Consider the following 10,337-nt stretch of genomic DNA (forward strand, 5'->3'; position numbering starts at 1 on the left):
GCAGGTATGCTGGTTATATTGTGGGTTAGCGGACTCAGGTCCTCATGGACCTGAGTCCGCCTGAATTTCGGGAGAAAATTTGTCCCGGGAGGTTTTCGGGAGAGGCGCTGAATTTCGGGAGTCTCCCGGAAAATACGGGAGGGTTAGCAAGTATGATCTTATGTGTTTATATTGTATCTGTTAAAGTGAAGTTTTCTTGTAGTTAAAAAAAAAGAAGAAAAAGGCTGGTACTAATTTTCTTACAAATGCCAATTTCAGCTTGGCCGGTCTCTCGACCTCAGGCAAGGAAAGACTGCGACTTCTCTGGAGACAAAGTCCTTTGTTAGACGAGAGCGTCTGTCAGCTTTTGAAGACGTAATCTTTCTCACTCCACGGCCCCCAAAAAGGAAGTGTTTTAATGTGTTTACTCTAGAGATGCGCGGTTTGCGGACACAACCGCGGAGTCCGCGGATTATCCGCGAGTCGGGCGGTTGAAATAAAAAAAAAAAAGATTTTATCCGTGGGTCGGGTCGGGCGGTTGAAATTAAAAAAAAATTAGATTTTAAATAGATTCAGGCGGGTGGCAGTTAAACCAATTGGGAAATATATATACATAGTTAAATGTTGTTACCCACATACGAAAAACGAGCAGGCACCTGCAGCATATGCCACAACAGAAGAAAAGAGATGGACACTTTTACGGAGCGGAGAAGGGACGCCTCGCCGGGGTCCGGGACCGAGGCCCCTTCCCCCGAGAGGGCCCCACCGGGAGCCGTAGCTGAGGTGATCCGTGAGAAGGGCTCGACGCACGTCCAGGGTCACCACCGCGCCCACCGCACCGACACCCCGCCTCGTCCGCCTTCGCCGCGGCCGGCGTCACGCGCAGCAGGTAAGCAGCATACCTGCCCGCCACCCCCGTGGCCGGGGGCTCGTAACAGGGGTCACTCCGCACACTCCACCCGCGCAGCTTACCTGCCCGCCACCCCCGTTGCCGGGGGCCCGTAACAGGGGTCACTCCGCGCGCAGTGCGCTCACGAAAGGGGTGGGGCTCACCCTGGTGAGCCCAGTGGGCCACTTTTGGTAAGCAGAACTGGCGCTGCGGGATGAACCGAACGCCAAGTTAAGGCGCCCGATGCCGACGCTCATCAGACCCCAGAAAAGGTGTTGGTTGATATAGACAGCAGGACGGTGGCCATGGAAGTCGGAACCCGCTAAGGAGTGTGTAACAACCCACCTGCCGAATCAACTAGCCCTGAAAATGGATGGCGCTGGAGCGTCGGGCCCATACCCGGCCGTCGCCGGCAGCGAGAGCCGCGAGGGCTAGGCCGCGACGAGTAGGATGGCCGCCGCGGTGCGCGCTGAAGCCTCGGGCGCGAGCCCGGGTGGATCCGCCGCGGGTGCGAGGGACATCGCACCTCCACGCGCTTGGAGGTGCGCTCAGCGCGGCTCCCAGATGATTGCGCACTGGTGTGCATCTGGGCCGTGACAGCGTGGCACCCATTGAATGTCTCTGCTCCATTGGATCAGTCTCCTTTCTTTAACAAGCAAAAGCTTTATAACCTCACTAATGCCTTGCATCGTCTTTATTAAATATATAACAACGGGCGGGTGCGGGTTTGATTAAATGTTAGTTCGGGTGGATGCGGATGGTTGACGACTTTTGTGATGCGGTTGCGGATGAAATAATTGCCTATCCGCGCATCTCTAGTTTACTCAGTTAACATGGCCTCCAGTGTGACCTGCGGCTGTAATCTGGGATGGCTCTAATTCAGGACGGATTACCCGCTTGAGCCAGAGGTGTTTAGTGTCAATGATGCGGTTATTCTGAGTGTCACGGTTAGGACAAGGAGGAGTCTGGAAGGGCCTCATCAGAAGATAATCTCCACCTGACTGACTCACCAGTGATAGGTAGTAATAGAACGTCTCAGCGTCCCCCAGGAAGTCCGTTCACGGTGCTTTAACACTGCAGCCAGGAGACTTTACAACTGCTCCAGTTTTTGTCCCCCCACACATTAGGTTCATTAGGGTCCCCCAGGAAGTCCGTCCACGGTGCTTTAACACTGCAGCCAGGAGACTTTACAACTGCTCCAGTTTTTGTCCCCCCACACATTAGGTTCATTAGGGTCCCCCAGGAAGTCCGTCCACGGTGCTTTAACACTGCAGCCAGGAGACTTTAGAACTGCTCCAGTTTTTGTCCCCCCCAAACATTAGGAGAATGTGAACAATCAATTTGTCGTTTGCTTGGATTTGCTTGGCCTGCTGCCTTCAAACTAAGACGACACTGAGCAAACACTTCCAAATGCCAAAGGTATTAGTGATAAGAAGATTGTGTCATGTGGCGGTCATGAAGGAACTTCGTGGAAGTGCCTTGAGAATGGAGGACGATGATATTGGGTAATTCCCATTCCCCTAGTGCAAACTTGAAAGTGGAGATTTTATGCTGACCCACCAGTTGTGAGTCAGCAAAAAACCCTGACCGGCGCCTGAGGAAGAACCTCAGATGTGCCGTGGCTGCCTGTGGAAGGCAAAGGCGCTCGTCAAAAGAGGTGCTGACGTTGTGAGGGTAACTGGACGCTTTGAAGGCGGGGACATCTGAGCCACAAACGCTCAGAGGATTTGATCTGGTCCCCACAGAGCAACCAGAGATCGGATTCTGACGTACCTGTGAAGTGCAGTCAGCGGCAAAAAGGATGATGGCCGCTACAGAATCGAAAGAGATCAGTTAGGTCCGCCTTTGTTAGGGCACTCTCTTCGGCGATCTTGCGTTTGCAGAGATTGGTATCGAGGGTTGTTTGCGAGGAAGGAACTTTGTATATCAACGGATTTTCGCCTTCTTTGTTGAAGGACCTGGGATGGTCTCGGCAGGTTGGGGAGAAAGGTGTCACGGCCAGGGCGCATTCCAATGCGCCCTCATCTTTGCGTCCTGACGAGCGCACCGCGGGCCACGCCCACAGGCGCTCTCTCTCCGTTGCGGGCGTACCTCCTCGCGCCTGCAGACAATCTGCAATCCGTGATGAAGGAGCTGCCTTCATAAGCTGGCACAACCTGCCATGCCGGGCCAGAATATAACCTTCTGTTGGCGCACCTTCCCTGTGTGCATCCCCGAGTCGAGCTGTGCGTCTTGTGCTCCTGGATTTTTCCCTGCCTCCCTCGTGCTTCCTGGTTCTCAACTTCTCGCTCCTGCCTCTCGACCCCGCTTCCGCCCCTGGACAACCCTGCCTTCCCCCACGGACTTCCGTGTTCCTTCGCTCTCGACAACACTTGGTAACACACACCTCAGCTAACTACACACATAGCCTCACAGCCTTTGACACTCTCCATTTCCTTAGTGTAGTTTATTAGTTAGTATTGTTTATTATTATTATTGGTGTCTGTTGCCGTCATCTTCCCTTAGTAAACATAACAAAAGGGACCCCAATTTGGTCTCTTCATCTGCCATCTCGTTGCCTCGAAGACTACAGTGCCCAGGGACCCGGACGATCTGCAGCCTTCTTGTTGAGATGAGTTGAGCCACAATGACAGGGTCATGTTGGAACGGTTTGCAGACGGCTTAGACAACTGATTTGCAATCACAGGCGACAGTCGCGGACGTCCAGTTGTCTGAACTCATCAGCCAACCTAAAGCAGCTTTGAGTGCCGCTTTCTCTACGGTAGATGAACTACTACGAGTCCCCGTCAAGGTGTGCCAACTGTGTAGGACATCATGTCCCCGGAGTATCCTCCATTAGTGGTACCACCGACTGTAGACCCATTGGTGTAGATCTGCTGGGCGCTAGTGGATGGTTAACCTGGCCCTTTCCAGTTGACCGTCTGCGGCATCGACTTGTCTGTGGGCCTCAGAAGGATGGGTGCTGGGGCGGGCGTTCCCAAGGAAGACTCATCTCACCGACTCACTGCGGGGGCAGCAGGTTGAGGTTTTTGATGGCCGAGAGAGTTGAGCTGTGCCAGTCTTTCTTTGCCAACCGCCAGGTAGGGTCGCGGTCGGTCTGGGTGGGTCAGAGTCAGCTTGGTAGAGCAAGTCATCTGTCTTCAGAACTACCAGGATGCATTTTTTGGGGTGGACCGGAGATGACCAGTGATGGCTCTGGCAGCTTTGAACTTGGCGCTTTCAAGCTTTTGGAGATTGGAAGTTGAAAGCCAGGGGGCCCAAGAGTATCCTTCATTAGTGGTACCACCGACTGTAGACCCATTGCTGTAGATCTGCTGGGCGCTTTCGCCTACCTAGTGGATGGTTAACCTGGCCCTTTCCAGTTGACCGTCTGCGGCATCGACTTGTCTGTGGGCCTCAGAAGGATGGGTGCTGGGGCGGGCGTTCCCAAGGAAGACTCATCTCACCGACTCACTGCGGGGGCAGCAGGTTGAGGTTTTTGATGGCCGAGAGAGTTGAGCTGTGCCAGTCTTTCTTTGCCAACCGCCAGGTAGGGTCGCGGTCGGTCTGGGTGGGTCAGAGTCAGCTTGGTAGAGCAAGTCATCTGTCTTCAGAACTACCAGGATGCATTTTTTGGGGTGGACCGGAGATGACCAGTGATGGCTCTGGCAGATTTGAACTTGGCGCTTTCAAGCTTTTGGAGATTGGAAGTTGAAAGCCAGGGGGCCCAAGTTGTGGTGGTGTCGTGGCGACAGCAGAAGTTGCTTTGTTGGTCACGCCAAAGAACTTTGGCACTTTGAACCGTGGCCTGCCTTCAAAGCTGGGGTGCCTGGATTCACCGGGCAGAATTCAAACCGTAAACCCCTTCCCCCACTCTGCGCACCTCGCCGGAGGTGGGGCACGATGGCGAGCGCCTGGTGGCCGGGCCTGTCCCCATGGGGCCAGGCCGGGCACAGCCCGAAGAGGCAACGTGGGTCCACCCTCCAATGGGCTCACCACCCATAGCAGGGGCCATAGAGGTCGGGTGCAGTGTGAGCTGGGCGGCAGCCGAGGGCAGGGCACTTGGCGGTCCGATCCTCGGCTACAGAAGCTAGCTCTTGGGACGTGGAACGTCACCTCGCTGGGGGGAAGGAGCCTGAGCTAATGCGCGAGGTCGAGAAGTTCCGGCTAGATATAGTCGGACTCACTTCGACGCACAGCAAGGGCTCTGGAACCAGTTCTCTCGAGAGGGGCTGGACTCTCTTCACTCTGGCGTTGCCGGCAATGAGAGGCGACGGGCTGGGGTGGCAATTCTTGTTGCCCCCCGGCTCAGAGCCTGCACGTTGGAGTTCAACCCGGTGGACGAGAGGGTAGCTTCCCTCCGCCTTCGGGTGGGGGGACGGGTCCTGACTGTGGTTTGCGCTTCCGCGCCAAACAGTAGCTCAGAGTACCCACCCTTTTTGGATTCGCTCGAGGGAGTACTTGAGAGTGCCCCCCCCGGGTGATTCCCTCGTTCTACTGGGGGACTTCAATGCTCATGTTGGCAGCGACAGTGAAACCTGGAGAGGCGTGATTGGGAAGAATGGCCGCCCGGATCTGAACCCGAGCGGTGTTTTGTTATTGGACTTTTGTGCCCGTCACAGATTGTCCATAATGAACACCATGTTCAAACACATATGTGCACTTGGCACCAGGACACCCTAGGCCGCAGTTCCATGATCGACTTTGTAGTTGTGTCATCGGATGCCACCCGATCGCCTCCCTCGGGAGGTGTTTAGGGCACGCCCGACCGGTAGGAGGCCACGGGGGAGACCCAGGACACGTTGGGAAGACTATGTCTCCCGGCTGGCCTGGGAATGCCTCGGGATCCCCCGGGAGGAGCTGGACGAAGTGGCTGGGGAGAGGGAAGTCTGGGCTTCCCTGCTTAGGCTGCTGCCCCCGCGACCCGACCTCGGATAAGCGGAAGAAGATGGATGGATGGATGGATGTAATGTTTTTTATCAACCCGCAAAAATAAGAAATAAAGATTATTATTTGTTGTACTTTTTGCTGTCTTATTGTTTATTCACTTGTTTATTTATGTACTTATATATTTATTCATATATATTAGAGATGCGCGGTTTGCGGACACAACCGCGGAGTCCGCGGATTATCCGCGGGTCGGGCAGTTGAAATAATAAAAAATTAGATTTTATCCGCGGGTCGGGTCGGGCGGTTGAAATAAAAAAAAAATTAGATTTTAAATAGATTCAGGCGGGTGGCAGTTAAACCAATTGGTAAATATATATACATAGTTAAATGTTGTTACCCACATAGGAAAAACGAGCAGGCACCTGCAGCATATGCCACAACAGAAGAAAAAAAAAAAAGAGATGGACACTTTTACGGAGCGGAGAAGGGACGCCTCGCCGGGGTCCGGGACCGAGGCCCCTTCCCCCGAGAGGGCCCCACCGGGAGCCGTAGCTGAGGTGATCCACGAGAAGGGCCCGACGCACGTCCAGGGTCACCACCGCACCCACCGCACCGACACCCCGCCTTGTCCGCCTTTGCCGCGGCCGGCGTCACGTGCAGCAGGTAAGCAGCTTACCTGCCCGCCACCCCCGTGGCCGGGGGCTCGTAACAGGGGTCACTCCGCGCGCTCCGCCCGCGCAGCTTACCTGCCCGCCACCCCCGTTGCCGGGGGCGCGTAACAGTGGTCACTCCGCGCGCAGTGCGCTCACGAAAGGGGTGGGGCTCACCCTGGTGAGCCGAGTGGGCCACTTTTGGTAAGCAGAACTGGCGCTGCGGGATGAACCGAACGCCGGGTTAAGGCGCCCGATGCCGACGCTCATCAGACCCCAGAAAAGGTGTTGGTTGATATAGACAGCAGCTAGGACGGTGGCCATGGAAGTCGGAACCCGCTAAGGAGTGTGTAACAACCCACCTGCCGAATCAACTAGCCCTGAAAATGGATGGCGCTGGAGCGTCGGGCCCATACCCGGCCGTCGTCGGCAGCGAGAGCCGCGAGGGCTAGGCCGCGACGAGTAGGATGGCCGCCGTGGTGCGCGCTGAAGCCTCGGGCGCGAGCCCGGGTGGAGGGACATCGCACCTCCACGCGCTAGGAGGTGCGCTCAGCGCGGCTCCCAGATGATTGCGCACTGGTGTGCGTCTGGGCCGTGACAGCGTGGCACGCATTGAATGTCTCTGCTGCATTGGATCAGTCTTCTTTCTTTAACAGGCAAAAGCTTTATAACCTCACTAATGCCTTGCATCGTCTATAGATATATAACAACGGGCGGGTGCGGGTGCGGTTTTGATTAAATGTTAGTTCGGGTGGATGCGGATGGTTGACGACTTTTGTGATGCGGTTGCGGATGAAATAATTGCCTATCCGCGCATCTCTAATACATATACAGCACATGTTTTTTTTGACATTTAAAAAAAAAATGTTATTAAGTACAAGTGCCGTTCTGTCTTCTAGTTGTCAATAGCGTTTTTTACTCGTCTTTCATTCATCACTCCACAACATGTGTAAGTTTTACAATGTAACTAAAACAATTCATACTTACTAAAGCGTCCCATGTGTGATGTCTGTAGGAGTGTTTTCATGCATATTTGTACGTGCAATCGTAATGTAATCAAGCTTCTTGTTTATGTGACGTCACGCTACTTCACTTCCTGTTGAGGACATGTCCGTGTACAGACCGACAAATACATAGACCCAGATACGTAATACAAGCTTAAGCTATATTTTTGGAATCTGTTGTCAAACAACAATTTTAGTCTGAGTGCTTGTCTTCTGGGGTTTTATTTACTAAAATACTTCATTATAAGACACAGACATTACCAGATGTATTATTACTGTTACGATATACTGTATGATGCTAAAAAAAATTAGCTCAATAGTATAACTTATTAGCTAATAGCATGTGTGATTTTTAAGGCCTCACTTAATGAAAAAGCCTTCATTTTCACAAAATATATTTAGTGACTTTGTAATGCTTTTTATCAACCCGCAAAAATAAGAAATAAAGATTATTATTTGTTGTTCTTTTTGCTGTCTTATTGTTTATTCACTTGTTTATTTATGTACTTATATATTTATTCATACATATACAGCACATGCTTTTTTGACATTTACATTTTATTTTTTTTATTAACCTTACAGTCAAAATTGGCCAATAAAATAAATTAAATTAAATTTAAATTTGTGGCTTGTTTTTTGCCATTTTTGTTGTTCATGACAAAAACACTAAATAAGCAAAATTTCCCACCCGCAAAATGTTCTAAATTTCTAAATTTAATGTGAACTAATTGGAGCCTTTAATAGATCAATCATTTATAAAAAAAATATTGATTTTATTTTTAAAGTTAAATACAAATCCTACTAAATTTAGTTGGGGATCCAAAAGGGTCCCACTCATAAAAGTGTTTTAAAAAAGACATACTTATTTCCTTCTTTTCTTCTTCTTTTTTTTTTTAAACTTTCATCACCTAAATCTCCAGATCAACTACATATTTATCTGTCAAATTTCATGTTTTTTATTATGTATTTAATGTTTTTTTTTGTTTGTTTTATGCCCTTTTGGTCAAATATTTTTTTTATGGCAAACACAAAAAGTTTTTGAAAGTGTAATATTTGACGTGAAGTAAATGGAGCCTTGAATATGTCAATAATTCATCATTTTATGTTTTATACCCTTTTTTTTTTTTTTTTTTTTAATGCCAAAACATAAAAAATGCAATATTTTCCCACAACATTTTTTTCAAAGTGGAATATTTAATGTGAACTAATTGGAACCTTTAATAGATCAATCATTTATAAAAAAAATATTGATTTTATTTTTAAAGTTAAATACAAATCCTACTAAATGTTTTGGGGATCCAAAAGGGTCCCACTCATAAAAGTGTTTAAAAAAAGTCATACTTATTTCCTTCTTTTCTTCTTTTTTTTTTTTTTTAACTTTCATCACCTAAATCTCCAGATCAACTACATATTTATCTGTCAAATTTCATGTTTTTTATTATGTATTTAATGGGTTTTTTTGTTTGTTTTATGCCCTTTTGGTCAAATATTTTTTTTATGGCAAACACAAAAAGTTTTTGAAAGTGTAATATTTGATGTGAAGTAAATGGAGCCTTGAATATGTCAATAATTCATCATTTTATGTTTTATACCCTTTTTTTTAATTTTTTTATGCCAAAACATAAAAAATGCAATATTTTCCCACAACATTTTTTCAAAGTGGAATATTTAATGTGAACTAATTGGAACCTTAAATAGGTCAATCCTTAATAACACCTTGATAGTTTTTATTTTTAAGGTAAAAAAAAAAAAAATCCCACTAAATTTAGTTGGGGATCCAAAAGGGTCCAACTCATTAAAGTGTTAAAAAGGCCATATTTACCCCCCCCCCCCCCCCAAAAAAAACCTAATTCAAAGTAGAACTAATTGGAGCCTTAAATAGGTCAATCATTTATAAAAAATATTGATTTTATTTTTAAAGTTAAATACAAATCCTACTAAATTTCTTGGGGATCCAAAAGGGTCCCACTCATAAAAGTGTTTAAAAAAAGTCATACTTATTTCCTTCTTTTCTTCTTTTTTTTTTTTTAACTTTCATCACCTAAATCTCCAGATCAACTACATATTTATCTGTCAAATTTCATGTTTTTTATTATGTATTTAATGTTTTTTTGTTTTTTGTTTTATGCCCTTTTGGTGAAATATTTTTTTTATGGCAAACACAAAAAGTTTTTGAAAGTGTAATATTTGATGTGAAGTAAATGGAGCCTTGAATATGTCAATAATTCATCATTTTATGTTTTATACCCTTTTTTTTTTTAAATTTTTATGCCAAAACATAAAAAATGCAATATTTTCCCACAACATTTTTTCAAAGTGGAATATTTAATGTGAACTAATTGGAACCTTAAATAGGTCAATCCTTTATAACACCTTGATAGTTTTTATTTTTAAGGTAAAAAAAAGAAAAATCCCACTAAATTTAGTTGGGGATCCAAAAGGGTCCCACTCATAAAAGTGTTTAAAAAAAGTCATACTTATTTCCTTCTTCTTTTTTTTTTTTTTAACTTTCATCACCTAAATCTCCAGATCAACTACATATTTATCTGTCAAATTTCATGTTTTTTTATTATGTATTTAATGTTTTTTTTTGTTTGTTTTATGCCCTTTTGGTCAAATATTTTTTTTATGGCAAACACAAAAAGTTTTTGAAAGTGTAATATTTAATGTGAAGTAAATGGAGCCTTGAATATGTCAATAATTCATCATTTTATGTTTTATACCCTTTTTTTTTTTAATTTGTATGCCAAAACATAAAAAATGCAATATTTTCCCACAACATTTTTTCAAAGTGGAATATTTAATGTGAATTAATTGGAACCTTAAATAGGTCAATCCTTAATAACACCTTGATAGTTTTTATTTTTAAGGTAAAAAAAAAAAAAATCCCACTAAATTTAGTTGGGGATCCAAAAGGGTCCCACTCATTAAAGTGTTAAAAAGGCC

The 10,337-nt window shown here is 46.6% G+C and overlaps 1 protein-coding gene across 1 annotated transcript in view; it reads right to left on the reverse strand.

Annotated features, from left to right (window-relative positions):
* The window catches only part of LOC133616934 (rod cGMP-specific 3',5'-cyclic phosphodiesterase subunit alpha-like), a 123,394-nt gene that overhangs the window by 53,936 nt on the left and 59,121 nt on the right, over nt 1-10,337 (reverse strand). The window lies entirely within an intron of this gene.

Source organism: Nerophis lumbriciformis, linkage group LG16 (assembly GCF_033978685.3).
Source record: "Nerophis lumbriciformis linkage group LG16, RoL_Nlum_v2.1, whole genome shotgun sequence".
NCBI lineage: Eukaryota > Metazoa > Chordata > Actinopteri > Syngnathiformes > Syngnathidae > Nerophis > Nerophis lumbriciformis.